General features: G+C 40.6%; 1 long non-coding RNA gene across 1 annotated transcript; it reads right to left on the bottom strand.

The window, feature by feature from the left end:
- Positions 1-4,401: 4,401 nt before the first annotated feature.
- Positions 4,402-22,924, bottom strand: LOC120245398. The gene is made up of 3 exons (XR_005531773.1): positions 22,841-22,924; positions 20,405-20,536; positions 4,402-4,630 (listed from the first exon to the last, which is right to left on the bottom strand). It is a non-coding gene; the product is annotated as an uncharacterized LOC120245398 (long non-coding RNA).
- Between the last annotated feature and the right edge of the window lie 1,442 nt (positions 22,925-24,366).

The raw sequence follows: 24,366 nt of genomic DNA, 5'->3' as shown, positions 1-24,366 counted from the left end.
AAGCTGAAATCTCTCAGAGAATTAGAAAATCCACACATGTGACATAAGCAACACACTCAACAAATAATGAGCATGGTCCTGACTTGTGACATTTTCTTGCCATCAAGTGTTTACAAAAGTTAATTATTTGATGGAATGTGCCTCACTTGCTTTCATGGTTTCCCTGTTGTCCTTCTTGATGTTTTCATTCTAAAGTGAGGCTTCATTGCTGCTGCTCCTTTTAATAACTTCCATTCACTGTTCAGATTTTTATTTCCATATAACAGCAACATACCAAGAATTATACCACAACTATTGGTAAAGTTAATTGGAACCCAGCTCTTGCAATGTTTCTTGTTTGATCAGGAATGCCCACAGTTGTAACTGTTGCAGTCTGTATAGCATCTGACCCAGTTCCCAGCACCTAGTGGGTGCTGTAGTGTGTAGAAGGAGAGCAATGCTTTCAGTCAGTTGGATCCTGCGATCCACAGTGCTATTTCAGTTAAAGGCTACTTCTTCCTTCACAATTTCAGAGTTAAATCCTTAAGACTCTTCTGGAGGGAAGAACAGGCAACTGTGCAGCCTAATTCACTGTTCGAGTCTTTCCACAGAATCAAAAGCTATGGTGGCTCAGAGGAACTCCAGACGGAGGCACTGGCTCCTCTGTGCTCAGACCCCCAAGCTTATGGGGATCCCTGTCACCTTCCCTTACACAGGTAAGAAGGTGGGAGTGGGTGCCGCAAACATGCTTAAACAATTTTTTTATAGCTCTATGCAGGGAATTGCAAAAAAACCAGATTCTCCCTCATTGTGCCTACTCCCAAATCTTTCGCTCTCACAAGGAGACGGGTTGACATTACTCTAAAGCCAAGCACTCGATCACTTTATTCTTGCATTTCTCCTGCTTTTCCACACAGAGGTAGGTCACATGGTTAAATCAAGTTCAGGAAAGCCCACAACAGCAGTTTAGGAGCATCCCACACTTTGGGGAAGTGTTGTCATGGGAACAGAGGAGGTCAGCCGGGTGGGATGTGGAGCCGTGCTCCTTAAACGTTAGGGAACATTAGACTCACCTAGAGAGTTGTTAAAATGCAGATTGTAGGCCCCATCTCCAGACTTTCAGTAGTGATGAGGTTGTGGAGTGATGGTGGGGCTCGGGGGGTTTGGAGCTGATGGACAAGAAAGAATTCTTGAAGACATTTTTGGTGCAAACAGGTGATTTTATTAAATCACAGGGGCAGGACCCGTGGACAGGAAGGGCTGCACTGGGGTTGTGGCTCATCATATACTATGAAGTTGGGGAAGGTAAAGTCAAAAGGGAGGCCTCCAGTGGGACTTTGATATGCCAAAGAGGTCTCCTAAGATACCTGAGGCCTTGCTGTTGTCAAGATGAGGTTATTTTTTCCTCTAGCCAGGCATTAACAGTAGGGCAGTAGGGGTTCCTGGAGAAATGTTGTGCTCTGTATTTGCTTCAAGTATTCGCCAATGGGCTGCAGGTTATGAGGAAATGTAATTTTAGCTGCCATTTCCTTCTCGCCTTTGTTCCCCACATCACTATGGAGGGTGATGTGGGGACTCCAGGCAACTAATCACCAGGTTACTGGAGATAAGGCGTTTTATAAGATTGCCTTTTCCTTGTAATTTACTGATATTTGTACACTGATGGAGACTCTATCAGCTTAACCATTTGTTTTCTGTCCTTTCCTTTGTCCTTGGGCAGCCAGGAGTGCCTGAGGAATATCACACACATCCCACCTGGGTGGGGGAGGGGGTGCTAGCTTGTATTTGGCCCTCAGCCTGCCCCATGCTCCCTCATTAAATAGGACTCTGACAGAGACTGCTAATTTGCATTTAGGACTGTAAGATTTAGCAAATTAAAAAAAAAGCAAGATGTCTAATTAAATTTGAATTTCAGAGAAACAACATTTTTTAAAGGATAAGTATGCCCCCAAATTACATGGGACATACTCACCCTAAATATTTTTTATTTTTATCATAAAATTCATTCATTGCCAAAATTCCAGCTGAACTGGGTATTTTTAATTCTATCTTGCAACATAATTTGCATTTCTTTTTAAAAGTTTTTTAATGTTTATTTATTTTTGAGAGAGAGAGAGAGCAAGCGGGGAAGGGACACAGAGAGAGGGAGACACAGAATCTGAAGCAGGCTCCAGGCTCTGAGTTGTCAGCGCAGAGCCCAACGAGGGGCTCGAACTCACGAGTCACAAGATAGTGACCTGAACAGAGAAGTCAGATGATTAACTAACTGAGACACCCAGGTGCCCCTCTTTTTTTATGTTTATTTTTGTGAGAAAGAGAGCATGTGTGCACAGGATCCCAACCAGGCTCTGTGCTTACAGCAGAGAGAATGAAGCAGAGCTCAATCCCATGAACCTTGAGGTCATGACCTGAGCTGGAATCAAGAGTTCCACGTTCAACCGACCAAACCATCCTGGCGCCCCCATAACTGGCATTTCTAACAAGGCCCACTGGGGATAAGGATGTTCCTAGTCTGGATACCACAGTTGGAGCCACAGGTATAGACAGGGATGAAGGCGGAGCCCTAGGGAACACCAAGATTTAACGAGAGAAAAAAAAATCTGAGCAGGAATGTAAGCAAGGCAACAGAATCAGGAGTGTATTCTCAAAACCCAAAGGAGGAAAAAGTTTTAAAGACACGGACTGATCAACAGGGTCACATGTCAGAGTTTGGCGGACGCTGAGGGTTGAAAACAAGAAATCACGTTTGGCAACAAAGAGTGCTGTGCCCGATTCACGAGTCCCCTGAGACCACCAAGGAGCCGGCACCGATGCAAGTACAAAAGGGTCTTTATTACAAGCTTGAGCAGGGGCTCACCTGCCTACCAGTGCAGCAGCAGAAGGTGAAGCCCCGAACAGTAGTGAGCAGGGTTTTTAAGGGGTAAGGGACGGGGGTGTTACAGTGCACACGTTGTACATATACCATCATCACATAAGCACCAATTACAATTATACGGCACCCATGGTAACAGCTTTGACCATTCAGTATCTGTGAGGTGTTCATTACTTTTGGTGGGACCCAATCATGACTTTTGAAAATCCTTTGAAAATGACCAATTATGGGGTGAGTTCAAAGGGCCCACGTGGGGTTCAGGCAAGTGGTGAGAAACTGGCTAGTTTGTGCAGAATAACTGTCTACAGTTCCCAGCCTTGACTCAGACCATAGGAATGTTTTTTTGATTAGCTGATCTGAGGGCGGTCCGAGGATGGCTTTAGCCTTGAGCAATCTGAGGAACTGGGCTACATGCTCTTAATGGAGGACTTAATTTCAAAATGACGTTACTTAGGCTCTTCAGGAGGACTTCAGGGATCTTCGTGAAAGCATTTTCAGAGCAGGGATGGGGCAGAGGCCAGCATGGGTGGCAAACCGTGGGGGCATCATGGTGGAGATGACAGCTTGCCTATGATTATTTAGAGGGCCTTTTTGTGAGGCAAAATAAAGGGGAGTTGCAGGGGCACTAGAAGGTGTTTTTGTTAAGGGAGAGGGCGACTGGGGTACCTGAGTGGCTCATTCGGTTCAGTGTCCCACTGTGGCTCAAGTGAAGATCTGATGGTTCCTGAGTTTGAGCCCCGCATTGGACTCTTTGCTGTCAGTGTGGAGCGCGCTTTGGATCCTCTGTCTGCCTCTGTCTGCCTCTCTCTCTGCTCTTCTCCCTGCTCACATGCCCTCTCTCTCTTTCTTAAAAATAAATAAGCATTAAAAATTAATTTTTTGAGGGGTGCCTGGGTGGCTTAGTTGGTTAAGCGTCCGACTTTCGCTTAGGTCATGATCTCACGGTTCGTGGGTTCGAGCCCCGTGTCAGGCTCTGTGCTGACTGCCAGCTCAGAGCCTGGAGCCTATTTCAGTCTGTGACTCCCTCTCTCTCTGACCCTCCCCTGCTCACGCTGTCTCTCTCTCTGTCTCCTAGAAATAAATAAACATAAAGAAAAAAAATTAATTTTTTGAAAAAGGGAGATGGTGACTATAGTTTAAGGCCATAGAAAAAGTTAGTAGAAGGAACACCTGAGATTACAGATTCTAGAGAATAGCAAATAGGGCACAGGTCTGAGAGATCTCCAGCTGTGGAAGCAGAAAGAAGATGCAAGTAGGGGAAAAAAGCAGGGTGGGGGTAGTGGCTGGACTGGCTGCAGACTCAGCATCTCCGCCTGGGGCAAGGAATCATGTCAATTTGACAATATGGCCCTTAAAGGAGAAAGAACATCTACTTAGAGAAATCTCTGCTGATATCGATGGTTACCATTGCAAAGCATCTGTGTGTGTGTGTGTGTGTGTGTGTGTAGGGGTGTTGAGCAGTATATTAAAAAATTCCTTGTGCTTAAAAGAATTACTTTTGCAGTAATTTATTCATTGAACCCCCCTTTTGTATTCATGGGGCCATTTTCACAATTTGCCCAAATTGTTTTTTCTTCCTCGGGACTTGCTTTCTCTTAGGGAATAAGCCGTTTTAATTTGCATTTTGGAGCTTCAGGTTCTGACTTAGTTTGTACCTCATGCATTTCTTCCCAGGACCATACTTCACTGGCTGTGCTTTATCCGTGAGCGTCCCCACCAGCCGCACTGGATCGCCTCTGATGCCTTTCGTCTCGGCCTCCCCACTTACTTCAGTGTTAACTAAGTAGCAGAAAAAATAGGCATTATACATTTAATAACCTGACCCCACCATCAAGGCATTGTTTTACTCTATTGTGTTAAAACCATCTCAGGTTCAGTTTGCTTAAAAGGCCAGATTTTGTCACATTGCTGTCTTGGGAGCATCTGGCCCACAGTGCTGACTGTCCGGGAGCATCGGGGAGCTAGCCGATGTCTTCTGAGCCAGAGAGAACCATCTTGAGAAATCCCAGAAGGAATGGGGGGGAGGGGCTCTGAGGCAGAGCCACCAAACTTCTCCTCTGTTTACTGGTTTGCTTTTTCTCTTCTGGGCTCAACATGGACTATATATCTCTTGGCCCAGAGAACGTGGAGGTGGGTCTGTGACAAAAAGAGCTAGAACCCAGAAAAGGGGAGGAGGTGCCCCTGGGAGACTTCTAGGCAACTTGTCTAACACCCTTCCCCATTCCCCATACCACGGTGGAAAATGTTAGGTTTACAGTGAACACATATATGTCTTATCCTCACTGTTGCAAATGTTAACTCCAGAATACACCCTCTTTATTCTTTTTCCATTTGCATTGACTTAACTGTTTATATTTAACACGTTGGAAATTGGAAGCTTAATTTTAAAATTGAATACATCATCATTTAATAACATTTATTCAGGGCATATTTCTATTATATTTTTAATAAGTATTATGTAATGCATGACATTCATGAAGTATTATTTAGTAAATAATCCTGAGATTAACATTTATTAAAAGTTATTTAATAAATAACATTCAATTTCTATGAATATGAATTTAAAATCTAGAAATGACTTAATTTTGAAATGTACAATCCATGATCCATGTTTTCTTCACAATGAAGTAAACAAGTATTGCACTTGAGAATGTCCATACATTAACACTGTGCTTGTCATGGCCAGTGTCCTGGATCTTTATTGTGAATGTGTGAGCAGAGGGTCATGCCTTCTGGGCCTACCACAGTCTAGTGAGCATGAACATTTTCTGTTTCTGCCTCCTCCCCAGCTTAATTGATGAGGTATTTGGGGAAACCAAGTGTCAGAATTACATAAAATCATAACTACTACTACTACCTGCATCTCTCTGCCCTCTTCTGGAAATGTCCCACTGGTGCTCACTCTGTAATGGGTGAATTTGCACAGACCCAAAAGTAGAAAGGCACTACAAGTTGCCTGTACAGAAAGATCTGATGATAGAGTTGCCTGGACGGTAAGATCTGATGGTAATTTGATGTCCTTTGTTACAGAGGGAGGTTACATAATGAATGCATTGAATGAATATTCCATTATCAGATTTTTGAGACAGTGTGTTTTCAACTATCTGTTGAAATATAGTCTCAAAAGAATTTCCAGGATGGGGTTTTTGTGTGCCCCCTACCCCTTGCTCTTGGTTAACCTAGCCTGCTTATTCTAAAGAAGGTGAGAATTCTTTGTTCATATGCCTCCACGGGATAGATGGAGCACTTGAACATTGATAAAATGTTGGGCCTTATGCCTCCAAACTAATGTTGAGCACAAGAAAAAGAAACCCTAACAATCTTTCTGTCCATTAAAGATAACTGAAAGATTATTTCTCACTTTTAAGAAATTTTTTTCAATTTCTGTTCCTAAGTCACCCAGTTTATTACTGAGTGAACAATGGCTTGATTTTGGCTCACACCTGGTAAAGCTCACCAGTGTGCGAGGAGATGGTTCATTCATGGCCAGACTTTTCAGGCCAGAACTGTGGCCTGATGTTGATACCGGGTTGGGGCACCTGAGAGCAGAGAACAGCGTAAGTAAGGTTCTTTCTCTTTGCATCTCAGAAGTAGCACAGGAAGTACAGATCTCTCCATCTCAAAACAGTTCAACAAAGCAAGTTCTGTAGTTACTTATTATACTTAATTTTTTTTAGAAAGATAAATCAAGGTCACTGAGCTCCACAGGTATGTCAAAAGTAAAGAAATACTTTTGGGTGCAAACGTATTTTGCAAAATTAAACAAATAAAGACATAGGTATGTCAAAAGTAAAAAATAGTACAGAAAAAGTAAAGAAAGGGCTCCATTGGTATGTCAAAAGTATGTCAAATAGTAAAGAAAAGAAAAAATACCCAATTATATCTGTATAATTGTCATAGTAATGGATAAACTTATAGTAACTAATAAAGTTAAACAAAATTTTAAAAAAATATTTATTTTGAGAGAGAGAGAGACAGAAACAGAGTGGGGATGGGGAGAACTTGAGTTGGGGAAGGGGAGAGAGAGAATCCCAAGCAGGCTCCATACTGTCAACGCAGAGCCTGATAAGGGGCTTGATTTCATGAACTCTGAGATCATGACCTGAGCTAAAAGCAAAAGTCAGACACTCAAATGACTGAGCCACCCAGGAATCCCAAAGTTAAAATTTAATAAAACTAAAATGTCTGCAAAAATTAGGCACCTATTAAATTGACCATTGATGTGATGTCTCATTTTCTGAATTTGTTCATTAGTTGAGAAATAACTAACAATTGAACAAGAAGAAAGGGGCACTTGGCTGGCTCAGTCGGCGGAGCACGTGACTCTTGATCTCAAGGTCATGAGGTCGCTTCACGTTGGGCATAGAGCCTACTTTAAAAAAAGAAGACAATATTTAAAAATTTTAAATCATCACAAAATGAAATATTTCATGTATAAGTTAGAATTCGCAGTTACCAAAAAAATCAAAAATACTCCTCACAGTTTGCTCTCTCTTTGGTTGTTTTTTAAAAATTTTTTTTTAACATTTATTTATTTTGAGAGACAGACAGAGCATGAGTGGGGGGCAGGGGCAGAGAGGGAGGGAGACACAGAATCCAAAGCAGGCTCCAGGCTCTAAACTGTCAGCACTGAACCCAAGGTGAGCCAAACTCACAAGCCTCGAGATGAGATTCGGATGCTCAACTGACTGAGCCACTCAGGTGCCCCTCTCTTTTGTTGTTTTAAATTTAAACACAACCTAACAACTCTAAGTGGTTACAAAGAATGAAAGGATTGAGGCAATTCTGTTGAGGGAGGATGGCAGGACTGAAGACAAAGTGCAAGCTATCACCCCTCCCCTCACCCCCAGCAGGTGGCATATGTGTGATATTCCTCAGGCACTCCTGGCTGCCCAAGGGCAAAGGAAAAGAGGAAAACAAGTGGCCAACTGAGAGATCAGCCATACAGGACTTGGGTCTCCATCAGTTTACAAATATCAGTAAACTGCAAGAAAAGGCAATCTTTTCTTGTCAATAGTCTAATCTCCAGTAAACTGTAGACTCAGTCTCCTGGAGCCCCAACATCACCCTCCATAGTGATGTGGGGAACAAGGGCGAGAAGGAAATGGCAGGTAAAATTACATTTCCTCATAACCTGCAGCCCATTGACAAATACAGGGTATGGCATTTCTCTAAGAACGCCATACCGTCCTAATGTTAATAACTTACTAGAGGAAAAACAATCTTAGCTTGATAACAGCAAGGTCTCAGGTATCTTAGGAATCCTCTTTGGCATATCAAAGTCGCCTCTGGCGGCCTCCTTTTTGACTTTAGCTCCCCAACTTCGTAGTATATAATAAGCCACTCTTCACAACCCCAGTGCAGCTTTTCATGCCCATGGGTCCTGTCCCCAGGCTTTAATAAAATCACCTGTTTGCACCAAAGACGTCTTCAAGAATTCTTTCTTGGTTGTTGGCTCTGGAGTCCCCACCATCACCCCAAAACCTCATCAATTCCATCTCTGTGTCTTTCCTGTACTGTCATAGTTTATTTGGAATCTAATGTTTCAGTGTAGGGATATGACTTCCAAATGGAACTGGAGGCACAAACTGTGCCTGGGGTGGGGGGTACGTGGAAGATTCTAGACCGTTATGAACATACTCTTGAAATAGGTGGTTTCTCCTGTGCTGGGAGGTGAATGGGGAGTTCTTTGAGTTAACTCCCAAGTAGAATACCATGTTATTAGAGGATGAGTAATAAAACTGTGCTAATTTGAAACTTCCACATATATTATTAAAACTCCACCATAATCACACCAATTGTTTAGAAATTAGACCACCACAAATGTTTTTTGAGGAGAAGTATTCTATCACTGGATTGCTTAGAATTGCTGGTGAATGGTGACAGTAAAAAGCAGACTGACTTTAAATTTGTTTCATTGCTTCTTAATAACTCTTTTACAGATGATGTGTGTCCTTATTGCCAGAGTCTGAGGCTAAAGAGATTTCAGTGAACATGTAGGACTCCTGTAAAGCCAACTTACAGGCAGCTGAACCAGTTAGGAGGACTACAACTACAACAACTACTACTTTCTTGATCTATTTCTTTCCTCCTTTCTGTAGGGTGTTAGATGGATATGATGGGTAGATCTCTACCACCTTCTTGGACCATGAGGGGGACTTGAGGATGGAAGCTAGTAAAAGGATAGAGCAGAAAAACTGGGGACCCAGGTCCCTGATTGTATGGACAACACCAAGGTAACCCCCAATGAATCACACCCTTGTAAGAATCCCCTCTCGTTGGGTTTGGATGGAACCCATGATGTGCTTCTTCTAATCAATAGAATGTGGTAAAGGAGAGGAGATATCGCTCCGCGATTATGCTTCATTAAATAGCAAGGGTGAAGGACTTCTGTAGATGTAATTAAGGTCCCTAATCAGTTGACTTTGAGCTCATCAAAAGGGAGATTATTCCGGGTAGGTTTTCCCTAATCAGGCTTGCCTTTAAAAGAGGTCCTGCGCTTTCCCTGAATTCAGACACTCTCAAGCAGCAGAGACTCTTCTTCTCTGTTGCTGGCCTTGGAACAGTAATGCTCCAGGAATTTTACAGCCACAAAGAAATTAATGCTGAGGGAGCTTGGAAGTAGATTTTCCCCCTAGTCTCCCAATGAGAATATAGCCCAGCCCACACCTTGATTTCAGCCTTGTGAGGCCAACCAGCTAAGCCATAGCCAGATACTTTGCTTGCAGAAACTGAGAGATAATAAAAATGTGTTGTTTTAAACTGTTAAGTTTTTGCTAACCTGTTATGTAGCATAGAACACAAATACGTTGATGTCTGTGTTGTTATTGCTGTAAAACCCTGGGAATGACTCCCTCTAGACTTCTTTTACATAAGCGAGAATTATATTTCTCACTTCTTTAAACCATTATAATTTTAGATTTTCATCTACAGGCAGCTGACCCTTACTGATTCATGGAATAATGAGGAAGGATTTATAGAAGATGAATCATTTGTGGCTGATCTTAAAAGTGGCTGATCTCACAATTTCAGAAGGTGGAAACTGGGGTATCTGGAGGTAGAAAGTAATTTTCATGGGGCAGAGTGAATAAGGGTCAATAGTAGGTGTTTTGAAGAAATAAAGAATTATTCAGTTTCACTAGAAACTGAGTGAGATGAGACTGGAAAGGTAGATTAGGCAAATCATAAAGCCAAATGAACTTGGAGATGATTTTTCAAGCAATGGAGATTTTCTGACCAGCACGGCAGCATGCACAGAGCTAAGCCTTATTTTAGAAATGCAGTATGAGTCACTTCTCTTTAGGTTGCAGAAGCATATCTCAAAGTAGATTTTGTCTCAAAGAGATTTATGGGAAGAGAAACTGGTGAAGAGAAGCAGGAACTTAAAACAGGAGCCCCGGACCTCAGCAACCAGAACAGGAGACTCCTGCTGTAAGGGCTATTTGTCCTCTCTGTTATTTGACTTCATTCTCTGTTGCAATAAGCTTCTTGTGCTGGGGCACGGCCCCTACAGCTGGCCACCTTAGGGGAGAGAAGGGACTTCCCTTCCAGCTCTGCTTTACGATATCTCTGCTGGAAGCCGCACTTAGTTCGGACAATCTTGGAACAATCCCAAAGGCCAAGGGGAGGGATATGATGATTGGCCTCTGTGTGTGTGTGTGTGTGTGTGTGTGTGTGTGTGTGTGTGTGAGAGAGAGAGAGAGAGAGAGAGAGAAAGAGAGAGAGAGAGAGAGAGATTCCTGCTATTAGAAAAAGTAGCCTTTGGGTTCTGGGCGGTGCGGTCAGTTAAGTGTCTGATAGTTTGTGAGTTCAAGCCCTGTGTCAGGCTCTGTGCTGACAGCTCAGAGCTGAAGCCTGCTTCAGATTCTGTGTCTCCTCTTTCTGCCCCTCTCCTGTTCACACTCTGTCTCTCTGTCTCTGTCTCTCTCTCTTCTCTCTCTCAAAAATTAATAAAAATATTTTTAAAAATTAAAAAAAAAAGAAAAAAAGTAGCCGGGGGAATCAAAATAAAATGGTTATATAAATGCAATTTGAATTTCATGATTCTGTCTTTTCCTATCAGAGACTCAAGGACAAATGACATACTCATATGATTACACTGATGGAATAAAATTTCAGTTGAATTTACATTTAATTTAGGAATCAATGCTTATACAAATGATTATTCATAATTTTACCAATGATTTCTCCCTACCTCTGTCAATGTCAACCAAATGATAAGCTATATAATTAAAATTAGTTTCCATTATAAAAGTTTTTAAATGCTCAATTTTTAACTTATTGTATATGCAAAGGGTGTAAAATACTGTTGTGCTTATCCGTCACTGAAGAAAAGAGAATTTCAGAGTAGCTATTTAAATGTACTTTCAAATAATCATTAGTTCTTCAAATAATCTCAATGAAATACTTCTTTCCTGTTTAAGCAGGTAGTACTCTTTTGCTCAGATGTACTAGTGGACATAGATGGATAATTATTAAATAAAATCTCAGGTCACACAAGAAAAACACTATTTTAACCTGCACCTTTTACCATTCTTACTTTAGGTGCCTGTGAAATGTTTGGAAAGTTGAGGGTCTTTTTCTAAATTCTTGGAAATGTTGATCATCTCTGCATTTTATCTGGAGATACTCAAGCATGTAAAGTTGACTCAAATCTATAATTGACATGATAAACACCCATCTGACGAATCGAAGATGCCAGCATTTAAAATACCTGAAATGCAAAATGGATTTTTAGGGGCACCTGGGTGGCTCATTCTGTTGAGCATCTGGCTCTTCCTTTCAGCTCAGGTCATGATTTCCCTGTTTCTGAAAGCCTGCTTGGGATTCTTTCTCTTTTTCTCTCTGTGCCCCTCCTCCACTTGCGCGCTCTCTGTCTCTGTCTCTCTCTCTCTCAAAATAAATGAATAAACTGGAAAAAAAAAAGGCATTTTAAAAAATGTGGCTGAACTTTCTGGAACACTTGGTCAGCTCCTTGGTGAGTGCAGCTGATACTTTTTACCACTAGGTGCTGCTCTTCCTCCACCACATGCATTTCTATCTTCAGGCTCAAAAAACAAGCTGGTCCCAAAACTAACTTAGTTCATCTCCTACTATTTAAATACAAGCTAAACCTCCACCTTGCATGTTTACTCATCACTGTAACAATACAATATTTTGAAAGTGGTTGGCTAAGCATTCAACATTTTATAGAAAGTGAAACTTCTACCTGCTTTCTGTGGTATCATCCCACACCACCTTTTAGAAAACTAGACTATCAGTATGTTGCTATTAATTTATATTAATGGAAAGAAACTACAGGTTTATCATTTCATTTAAAAGACGGTTGACATGCCTGTGATTTCTCCTCGAAAATGTGACATATTACTCGAGAGACCATAAAAAACACAAAATTTTAAGTTATTGGTTATTTAATACAAATCACCCAAAGGCATTATTATTATAAATATGCTACGTATCCATGAAGGAGGAAAATGTATGGAATCTGTTTATGGTCTCATGCTAAATGTCTTGAGAGAGATGGGAAGCAGCTGATAGGAACCCCTGTTTGTGTAGCTTTCCCGGAAGGATTTTTCCTACCCAGTGTGTGATAAACACATAGTAAACATTTTTGAAGATAAAGAGGACATAAAGCACCCTCATATTTATGTCTACTGGACCTTTTTGAGAAACAATTTTACCAAGGCATTTGATTTAAAATTTAGCAATTCTAAATATTAAAATTTAAAAATGTTCTCTCCTCAATGGATAAAAAATATGAGGCAGGAGACAATTAAAAGCTAAATAAATTATAATTTTATTTTTTATTTATTTTTAAAAATTCTTATTAATGTTTTATTTATTTCTGAGAGAGAGAGGCAGCATGAGCAGGGGAGGGTCAGAGAGAGAGGGAGATACAGAATCCGAAACAGGCTCCAGGCTCTGAGCTAGCTGTCAGCACAGAGCCCGACGCAGGGCTCGAACCCACAAACTGTGAGATAGTGACCTGAGCTGAAGTCAGCCGCTTAACTGACTGAGCCACCCAGGTGCCCCAATAAATTATAATTTTAAAAAACAAAATAAGCCAATTGGACAAATTAGACACTTGGAACATATTTATTCACTTCTTCCCTCAGATTCACCCATCCAGTTCAGTTGTTCATTCGCTGACTCATCCATTCACTGAACAAACTTTTATTGAGCAAGCTTAGGTATTTCGTGTATTGGAAATGAAATGGGATGACCTCTATGTTGTGAAGGCTTAAAGTTTAGGGTGAAGTGGGGCTGGTAAGGAAGAGGAGGAGAGTCAGATGTAAACAGAATCAGCATAGTGATGGCTCATGGGATCATCTTTCATTTGAGCATGATGGCAGATATGAATAGAAGGACCTTTTGGTGACTTTAACATACCTTGAGACTAAGCGGACAAAAATGTCCCCTGTCTGGATAGATGTGTTCTTGAACCTGTTGGTGGCTTGCTGTCCATTGCCTGGTGGTCCTCTGGGTAGATTCTTGTTCGGCCACTGCGGTGGATGTGGCTGCCTGATTGGGTTTTGGCCCAAGAGACTGATGTGAAAATGTTGGGTGGGACATCTGGGACAGGTGAGTTGCCAGGTGCTGTCTGCCTTCCTCTGGGTCACCAGCACATGTCACCATCAGAGGTGGTGATGTCACTCCTCATTGTAACTGGGTCATTGGAAATATAATCAACACTGGTTTCTGTTTTACTCCTATCTCTGAAGTCTAGCTTCCCTGTTAAGGAACTATTTGGTTATAGGAACAAGAGCCTGCTTTTTGTTCTAACTTTGGAGATAGGATATTAGTGTTTAGTGAGACAGAAATAGACAGAAATAACAGGTTGAGCAAATCCAGCAGTTCAACCCCTTTCACACAAGCGAGAATGTAAGTCACTCCCAAAGGTTACGTTTGAAGGTCAAAAGAATTTAAGTGAAAGGAATATTGATTAATCCAGGGGAAGCTGAAAAGGCTCTGTTCCTATGGTTGACTCGAAGCTGTAGGATCCAGACGTGTAGTGTTAATAAAGGAGGCTAGAGACACACTGAGAGACAGTAAAGGCGGGAGGTGGGGAATGATCTCTCCATTATTCTCTCTTGGTTGGAAACCTCACTATATGCTTTATTGGCTCCCTGAACTCCTCCTTTGAGGAGAAAAGAATATTGAAGCATAATCCCGTGTCTTTAAGTGCTATTTTGAGAAGGCTCCACTCATGTCCTCGTTTCCCTCCTCAAACGGCTTAAATTTGTTTCATCATTTCATCACTCTCGTGCCTACACCTTCAACTCCCTCCCTGGGTAAATCCAACTCTTAGCTTCACCTGAGTAGCTGAAAATAGGTGGGGGACAAACCAACCAACCAACCAACCAACCAACCAACCAACCAACCAACCAACATATGCCTTTTGATGTTCTTGTAGGGGTTGCACTGTTATTGCCTTATCCTGCTGACAGAACAAAAAGAGAGAGTTCCCTCACTACTTCTCTGGACTGAACATCCAGAGAACATTTAAATACCTAATGCATGTATTTAGCTTTCCTAAAGTCCTCTGACCAAGCACTCAGAATAACATCTGGTCGGTTGCAGCTGCTAACTAAGGAAAAAAAAATTATTCTTAAATAAAAAAAAAAGGGGGGGCTTCTTTGAAACTTATAACATCAAATAAGTGATTATACCAATGTTTTAAAGATATTAAGTTTCAGCAGTTTGGAAATACATACATTATTCTGTGTATGCTATTGTTTTAATTTCTTAGTAAGGGCTTTCTAGGTAGTAGGGAGGAAAAGTTTAATGGAATCCAAGTTACTTTCTTAATCAGTTGAATTCATTCCTTAATTCAGTCAATATTTCTTGCCTGAACCCTATGAATGTGGTAAACATAGGGTTGTTTATTTATTGTAAAATTCATTTATTGTTTGCGTTCTTCGCTGAGGCTAGGAACATTGCCTGCCTTCTACACAGCTGTGTCCCCATTACCCACCACAGTGGCTTGCACGTGATAGGCACACAATGACTGGCCAGAGATATTTGCACTGCCCCAAACAACACAAATACTTGAGGCAGTTTGGGATGGGTTGATATAACATCTAGCGTGAGGTCTAGAAGAGTTAGAAGGGTGATGGAGAGTCTGCCATGGAAACAGACTGGAGAGTTCAAATACATATGAAATTCATGAAATAACTCTTCCACTGTTCTTGTATTAAAGCACCTTGTCCTGTGTTAAGCTGGGTAGTGTAAGTCTAAGCTTCCAGATTGTGATTATGTCATACACTGGGAAATTCCTGAGGTAAATGAAAGCTTTCTATCTTTAGTATCTCTATACTTCTCTGGGTGAGATATTTGCAAACAGTGGTAAGTGCAGGGCAATAGATCCTTATGGGGCATGGCTCAAGGGTAAATAATCGAAGATCTGATGAAAGTTTGCTTCAATTTTTTTTTAAGTCAATAGACTCCATTTCTTAGAGCAGCTTTAGGTTTACAGAAAAACTGAATAGAAAGTACAGGAAGTTCCCATATATAGTAAAACTTAGACGGCAAGTAATTTGTTCTGCGAATGTTCTGCAAGACGAGCAAACATTTCTAATAAATTTTAACTTGATAAACGAGCAAAGTCTTGCAATATGAGTGGTATGTGACACCGGACATCACATGATCACTGAGCCAATGGTTCTTCTCTCTCTCTCTCCCTCTCTCTCTCTCTCTCACACACACACACACACACACACACACTGCTGGATTATGGGTGACGGTCTCCCACACTCAGATGCTCTGTCTCCGGCTGCGTTGGGCAGAAATCAGTGCTCTTCAACATTGGAAGATGCCCACAACTGGCACTAGTGTATTTTTTGTCACTTCAAAGCACCTGTGGACAGTCCTTTGCTTTTCCATAAAAGAGTAAGCTTAGGATCACTTTGCTTCATTCTAGATCAGGTTGCCTGCAGATATAGAGTTAGACTCAATTATTGCCAGTTACACTAGAGTATATGACAAGAGTTTATTAATACTGTACTGTAGCCAACATCTGTGTAGGCATATAGAATGGCGTCCATGCAGAAGAAGATTCCAATGAGCCAACAGATACCAGTGATTCCATTAGTGATAGTGAAAGTTATCCTGCATAATAATCCTCCTTTCTCCTCTCCCTCACACCAGCCACAAAACTTTTCAAAGGTAAGTTTAGGTTAACTTGTTTATTTTCCTTTATATTTTGTATTTTCTTCATTATTTTGTATTTTATTACAATATTGTAATCCTTTTTATATGAATATTTTTGGATGGTGGAACCAATAATCTGAGTTTCCATTTCCCCCCTTCTGGGGAAATTCGCTTTGCTTTACAAGTGCTTTGGATTACAAGCATGTTTCTGGAATGAGTTATGCTCGCAAACCAAGGTTTCACTGTACTCCCTACCTGCAGTTTCTTCTGTGTCTCCAATTAGTGTAGTGCATTTGTTAACTGATGAAGCGATCCGGATACATTATTTTAAACTGAAGTCCATATTTTACATTAGGATTTATTCTGCATTATACAGTTCTATAGAGTTTGCCAAATGCATAATGACTGCCTCAATTTTTATCCAGCAGAAGGGCTCAATAATATAAGATTTTCGTAGAATGAACAGGTGAAAAACAAATATAATTAGAAAATCAACTTATGGAATAAAATGATTTAAATTATATAAATTGGTGCTGTATTATTTAATAGATTTTTACTTCCTCTGTAATGAGTAAAAAGTAGATTTATTAGTAAATGTTCACTTGTTATACTTGTGTGGTTGGATTTATTTAAATAAATGAACAAAACTGATTATATAAAACACTTTGGAAATATTCGATAATAATGAGAGTATTGCCCTCACATTTAGTCAATGGTTTAACACCAAGAAGAAAATTATGCCATTTTTTCCCCCAAATCTGGTAATCACTGGATATTCGGACATTTAAGGCATCATTGGTCTACTGTTTGCCATGTATCCTGGAACACAGGGAATGTATAAGACATATTTGCTATTGATTATGATTGTTAAGTTCTCTAATATCAGAGGTGTGACATCAGGTTTCGATCCCTGAAAATGGGAGAGATTAGAAAAAAACCTGTTTGTTTTTGCATAAGAAGTCAATGAGGCGAATTGTTCTCTGAAATTATAGAATCTTAGAAATATAAAGGAAGTGGATCATCTCATGCAGCTTCTTAACACAGATTATAAATATCTTTCATGTTACTTGTCTTCGGTGGGCCTGCAACTTAGATCTATAGCAGGGACGGGCCCACGGCTCTTAAAATGGCTTCGGTTGGTCCAAAGGTGTTCACAGGCTAAGTCCACACTTTTCCTTTTTAGCTTCTACCTGTAGGCCCTCACTTTGCTGTTTGGTGTTGGAAAGAATACAGCTGCCATGGTGCCTCAAACTGTACTCCCTTCTAGGCTATTCTATTACATTCCAGGCTAAACTAAAAAAAAAAACTCTTTGACATTGTATTTTTGAATTCCTCAAAATCTTGCTCATACATCTTGACCTAACCTTTGCCAATCAAAATAACTCTTTTTTCTTTCTTTATTGTTGTTATTATTATTTGTGATAACACTTAACATAAGACCTATTCTCTTAGCAAAATTTGAGTACACAGTACGGGATTGGTAGCTATGGGCACTATGCTGTCCTGTAGATCTCTAGGACTTACTCATCTTGTATAATGAACTATTGTGCCTTTGACTAATGCCTCTCTGTTTCTCCCTACTCCCAGCCTCTAGCAACCATGATTCTGCTCCTTGTTTCTATGAGTCTGACTGTCTTAGATTCCTTATGTAAGTGACATCATGTAGTATTTTGTGTCTAGCTTACTTCACTTAGCATGCCTCACCCATGTCCCACATGACATGATTTCCTTCTTTTCTTACAGCTGAATAACATTCCATTTTATTATATACCACACTTTATTTGTCCATTGATGGCTATTTAGACAATAACAACAAAATAGACAATTAGGACTCCATCAAACTAAAAAGCCTCTGCACAGAAAAGGAAACAATCGCAAAATGAAAAGGCAACCTATGGAATGGGTGAAAATATTTGTAAATCATATATCTCATAAAGGATTAATATCCAAAACACCATGAGCAACTTGTTTACCCTAATAGCAAAAACAAACAAACAAACAAACAAAAAACAACCTGACTAAAAAATGGGCAAACGAATTGAATGGACATTTCTCCAAGATGTCTGGATGTCTATCCAGACGGCCAACAGGTATATGAAAAAGTGCTCAACACCAGGGAAATGCAAATCAGGACCACAATACAAATAACTCAAGATTGTGATGTTTATAATAAGACATAAATACCAGCTTTACTATCAGTTATTGTGTTTCTATGATTGTCGCTCAGCTTTTCTCTGTAAAGTGAGGGATTTGACTTGAATTATTTGTGAGGTCCTTTCCAACATTTAAAAGCTGTTGTATTTTGCACGTGTGTTACAGACATTCCATCTTATTGGTTTCTTGAACTTGTAATTGATGGAGGGCAGAGCCCCAGATAAGTTTTCGCATGAACTTCTGCTAAGCTGCATCTTAAGCAACTTTACATTTATGCTCACTACATTCTCTCTTGCTTGTTTCTTTTTGTTACTGAAGCCTATGTGGATGATTTTGAATGTTAATTCCATATCTGTTGGATTAGTTAGCCCAGCAAGATATGTGTCCTCCATAAATTTTGTTAACATGATTCTCACATTTTCATTTAATTTCCTGATAAAAGCTGGGTAGAAAAGAGCGAAAACAACCTGGTCCTGCCCCCTTTCTCTTCAGTTTGACATTGTTCCATTCGTCAACAATCTTGAAAAGACCTGTATTATCAACAACGTGCCCATCTAATTGATATTATAACCCAGCATCACTTTTCCTAAAGTGTCCAAAAAGATATTATGATTGAGCTGTCCAACACTTTATAAAAATATAATACACTGTGATACAGTATTACTATATTGCATGACATTAGCAAAGCAGCCCAAGCAGGAAAAGGGTTTTGTTAGAGGTGACGTACTTGAGGTGAGCTCCTATTGTTTCCAGAGGTCAGTTCTCTCCCTCACTAAAAAGTCCATAAACAACCTATTTAATAATCCCTTCTGGAAGTTTTTGGAGGAGGAGTGTCTTTATTTTCTGGGAACTATTTTCTCTCTCTCCTTGGAAAGCAGAACAGCATTAGTTTGTCTCTCATTCGTGGGCAGAAAAGGTCAGTTCTTTAACACTTTGTTCATAGACAGCCCAGAGACTGAAGATCTAGCAAGGTACATAGGTGGGTGTGAAATGTGATTTTTGGAGGACACTGGGTATTGTCAGTTTAGTTATGAAATTCTTTCTTCCTCTATGATCTTCTCATGCCTCCTTAATAGAGTCATGAATAAATTATACATAATAGATTAATTAATAATAGAGAACATCTTCATTAATAAATGCAGTGTGTCCACACAGCTAGTTTCCCTGGGTCTATGGTACTGTAAATACAGTAGAGGGCCTCCACGTCACGAAGCTGAGAGTGAGACTACCTGCTCCTCTATTCACAAACAGCTTGGACTGTCTGAAGAGCATTTGATCATAAGAACGAATGACGAAGTGGGGCTAAACTTGTAATTGCAGATGCTCTTACACTAGCATGAATGGATGAATGAATATCAGTTCTTTATAGTTTGTGAAGCTATGGCTTCTTGTTGATGGACAGCCATATTTCCCCCAAAGAAGCTCAGTTTCACCTCTCATAGGACACTGTTTGGAAACTATGATGGTTAATTTTTTGTCAACTTGGCTAGCCTGTGGTGCCCAACTGTTCAGTCACACACAGGTCCAGATGTTGCTTTGATGGTTATTTTGAAGATATGATTAACATTTACAACTATTTGGTTTTATGTAAAGGAAGTTACCTTCCATAATGTGGATGGGCCTAGTCCAATCAAGGGAAAGCCAAAAGAACAAAAAACAGGTTTCCCAGAAAAGAAGGAATTCCATCTCAAGACTGTAACAGAAACCTCTTTTGGGTTTCCAGCTTGCCGGACCTACAGATTTAGACTCAAGATGGAGACTTCAAATCTTTTCTGCATTTCCAGTCAACTGGCTTACCCTACAGATTTCAGACTTACCAGCCCCCACAATCACATGAACTAATTCATTAAAATCAGTCAATCTCTGTCTTTATCTATCAATGGATACACATTTTGGTGTAGATATACATACATACAGATACCCATACTATTGGTTCTTTTCCTTTGGAGAACCCTGACTGACACAGAAGGTAACCTCCCTCCCTGTCATGATCCTATGTGACATATGGAACTCTTGATGGCCCCACTGGTGGCCATTCACTCTGATATTATGCAGATTCTCATGGCCATGGACCTATAGAGCCATCATGACTTCTGGCAAGATCAGGCACATAGCAGGCGCTTCATAAATATTTAAAGGGATGTTGAATACAATGTAAAGAGGAGATAACCTTCTCATATTGTTGATTCCTCTTCCAGTAATATCTGCTACAAAGATGTAAAACTTCTGTTTCCTTTGCAGTGTACTTACGAGTTCTTCCTCTTGTGGATCCCCTGTAGCATGGGAGCTACATGGGAAACATCACAGTTGTCATTTGGGTTGGTGCTCTTGAGGCTCTGTCCTCTTTAGGCTCGTTTCTTCATCATTTCCTGACTTGGGCTCCTGGGTTGGGCACAGAGAGGAAGTCACTTTCTTCAGATTTTAAGGACACCTAGATTTTCTTTAGATTCCCTTTATTCCCCCTTACCTCTACACCACCAGCTAGACTTTCCCTCCCAGATGTTGCCAATGGCTGAACTTATAATTCTGAGTCAAACTAAGCTGCTTTATTAATTGTCACTTGAGTGCAAGGTCTAGGATTACAAATAAGCTCTAAAACTAAGACTTCCAAACGGTCTAGATTTTGACCAAATCTTTTAACCAGAGAGCAAATTTGTGTTGGAAATGACTGACTTCTGGGAAGAAGAGGGAATAGCAGATGAAATGCATTTGCCTTGCCCATTTTAGATACTACGGACACTACTAGAGATGTCATCCAAGAGAAAAAGTGATAAAATTCTCAAGGTAAGTGTATTTGGCAGGGAACTACTGGGTTTATAGAAGCCCAGTGGAGACAGGAAGGGGAAGGTGGTGGTAGAAACTTATGTTTATGATGTGCTCATTAGATGGCAGATACTGTGAAATGAAATGCTTAATATCATTCACTTAATCTCTCAAGGGTCTGATGAGGTGGGTGTTTTTACTCCATTTTAAGATAAGGAACTGAAATTCAGAATATTTTAAGTAACTTTGCCTCAAACTTTAGATTTCATTTTATTTTTGAAACATTTTTATTTATTTCTAGAAGAGAGAGAGAGAGAGAGAGAGAGACAGCGTGAGCAGGGGAGGGTCAGAGAGAGAGGGAGTCACAGACTCTGAAACAGGCTCCAGGCTCTGAGCTGGCAGTCAGCAGAGAGCCTGACGCGGGGCTCGAACCCACGAACTGTGAGATCATGACCTAAGCAAAAGTCGGACGCTTAACCGACTAAGCCACCCAGGCGCCCCTCAAACCTTAGATTTTAAATAACAAAGCCAGGAGAAGAATACAGGTTCATCCAACCCTAAAGTGTATGATTTTTCTCATCTATACTTTAGGAGAAAACCACTTATTTTCTAAAACTAAATCATATTAGGTGATATAAATTTAAAGTTTAGCAGAGTTTGAAGCCATTTCCCTACTGTGAAATATCATGCATATTTCTGCGGTAACTGGAAAGCAAATTAGGGAAAGGTCCCTCCCTCCACTTAATTATATCAAACAAATGATCTTACAATTACATAAGAGGCCGCCCATTACAGTCTAGCCAGTGGCTTGGCTTCTTGTCCAAACCTCACAGTGAAATATGCAGACTTTCTGGAACCACATATTAAAATCTCTGCGGTTGAATCAGCCTTTCTTTCTGCATAACCTAAACTCAATACTATTCAGCATATTAGAGAGCTGCAGGGATGAGATCCTTAAAGCCCAATGTCAAAAGGTGAATACCTGATAATCATCACCTAAGTTTCACACTCATGAAAACTGGCTCTGTCCTCATTTATTCTCGGACATCTGGGCCTGTCCTGCAGTGAGGTCCCTCGTTCTATAGTCTTGTAAAGAGATCGATCCCACATTTGGCATAATTATAAAGTAATGCAGTGATGTTCCTGCGTAAGCTGGCTCTGAAGGAAATTCCTAAACAGATATGCCAACAATGGTGAGTGATTCTGACATTTCTCAAATAAGCACACAGTCTCCAAGGTGATTATTTTGAATGACAACCCTCGTGTGGGGCCTTAAATTGAGCAGATTTGACAGGGCTGCTGAAGAGCTGGAAGACCACTGAGTGTCAGGACACAGGAGGCCTCTGTTTGCAGCCCTGCACTGCATCCAGTTACCTGACAGGCATGTTTGCACTGCGCTGTTACCAGAGGGGCAGTGGAAATCGCCTGCCCTTTCTGAGCGCCTTTCTGCATTTGTGACACTGTTGAATGACACCTCCCGACACCGTTGTGAAAATTAAGTGAAGCTGACAACATGAAAGCCCTCAAATCCATGAGGCACTAGAATAGAATGTGTTAACTCATTCATAGTTAACCTCTAGGCAAAGTACCACAATCTGAAACCAAGGCAGTGATGTTAATAATTAGCCTTGGTGAGAAATTCCAGAATCACTCGTGTGTGTGAGGTCCGGCTATTTTTGTGCTCAGCTTGATATGTAAAGCCACAAGGAGAATACATTTGTTCAATTTCACAAGTCCCAGAAGACCAGTAGATACTGCTTGCCTTTGAAAACTAGAGTCTGGATCTCAGCAGTTGCCAGGGAGTCACTTTATCCTTGTCTAGAGTTAATGAGATCAGAATAAAACTAAGTAAACCTACTAAGAACCTGGTGCTTTGCAAACCCTTATGGTATTTTAGAGGGCCAGAAATAAAATCATATTTACCACGTGTAGGACCGGCTTGGGCGAAGAGGAGTCCATTCCGTCTGTGGGCTCAAATATGTCCTTGGAGATTCCTCCTGGAGGCGAGATTGTGCTATCGATAGAAGACAGAAGCCAGAGCCAAGGACTTAACTCCTTCCTAATCCTACTTCTTTGACAGCAGCTACTTTGAGTTTTCAGTCACCAACCCTGTGGCTCACAAGCACAGGATGGTAGAGTGCCGTTTTCTCCCCAAGCAGGGATAAACAGCTGCATCACACTGGTCAGGTTACTCAACCTCTCTTGTCTTGGGTCCTCCATCAGTAAAGTGGGGGAAATTAATAGAACCTGTTTCCTTCATACATCTAAAGCATTTGTAGAAGTGAGAGGCTGGAAAATGCAGCATTTCAAAGCATCAATTTTAAAGAGAGATTGCTGGGTTCAAACCCAGCTCTACCGCTAATTTGCCCATCTGGTCTTCTAACAGTTGGGTAGCAGTAGAACTAACCTCATAGATTAAAGGTGCTAATGCAGGGAGCGATCTAGCAGGGACAGCACCTAGCAAGTGCTCCATGGATGCCTGCTATTATATTATTACTTGTTCCCTGGAAAAGTCTCAGACACTGTATCTAAGGATATGGAAATAAAACATTAACATTTCCAACATTATTAACTTTTATTTCTGTGTTTGGTTCTACTAAGTATAAAAGTCATATCATTGTGATGTTGGGATTTTCTTCATTTTCTTGGCCCAATATTTTGGCCATGTCCCTCATTTAGCATTTTCTGTCTCTCTTTTTAGGATTAGATATTGGGATCTATTTTACCTATTCTTTATTAAGACCATTTTATTCCCTGATTTACTTCAAGTTTGGTATCCAATTCTTTTCTTCATCTGAAAGTGACAAGTCAATGAATTTTAAAGCCCGTGTACAGAAGGGACTCACACGCTGGGAGGATGATAAATGAGCCAAACATTTGTTTGGGACAATATTTGATTCTGTCTCTTCTCCCCTTTCCTCCTAGCATTCATTTCAATGTTTTTGCCATTCATTTATTCCTCCAGTATTTACTGCGTAGGCTTGCCAGGCACTATGACAGGCGGTGGAAAATCACAATTCTGACACTTGAATGGTGTTTTACAGCTTACAGATCGTTTATGTTAAATTCATAGGTTAAATTCATTCAATCCTCCTAGGCGCTCATTTCATTTCACCCAGTTCTTCCTTCCCTTTTAACTTTATATTATTCTTTTAAACTTTCTCATTTCTTGCTCAAATCTTTAGTGTGCAGAATATTTATCAAGTGCATGGGGTGGGGTGGGAAGTTGACTAGAAGAGAAGGTAGTGGAGGGGGGAGGAGATACAAATCAGATGAGAATGTAGGTCAGAGGTGTTTCCAATGCCCGGCACTTGAGGATAAAAGGAGAGCACTGTCTCTTATTGGAAAAGTACAGAGTCGCTTGCAAAGGAACAATGATCAATTTATCCATCACTAGAAACTGGATTGAGACTAGACAGGGCTGGCAATTTCCAGACTCCTCCCTTACC

Source organism: Hyaena hyaena, unplaced genomic scaffold, assembly GCF_003009895.1.
Source record: "Hyaena hyaena isolate Hyena2069 unplaced genomic scaffold, ASM300989v1 scaffold_413, whole genome shotgun sequence".
Lineage (NCBI taxonomy): Eukaryota > Metazoa > Chordata > Mammalia > Carnivora > Hyaenidae > Hyaena > Hyaena hyaena.
The sequence above is the reverse complement of the archived record's forward strand: the minus strand, read 5'-3'. Positions and strand labels throughout refer to the sequence as shown.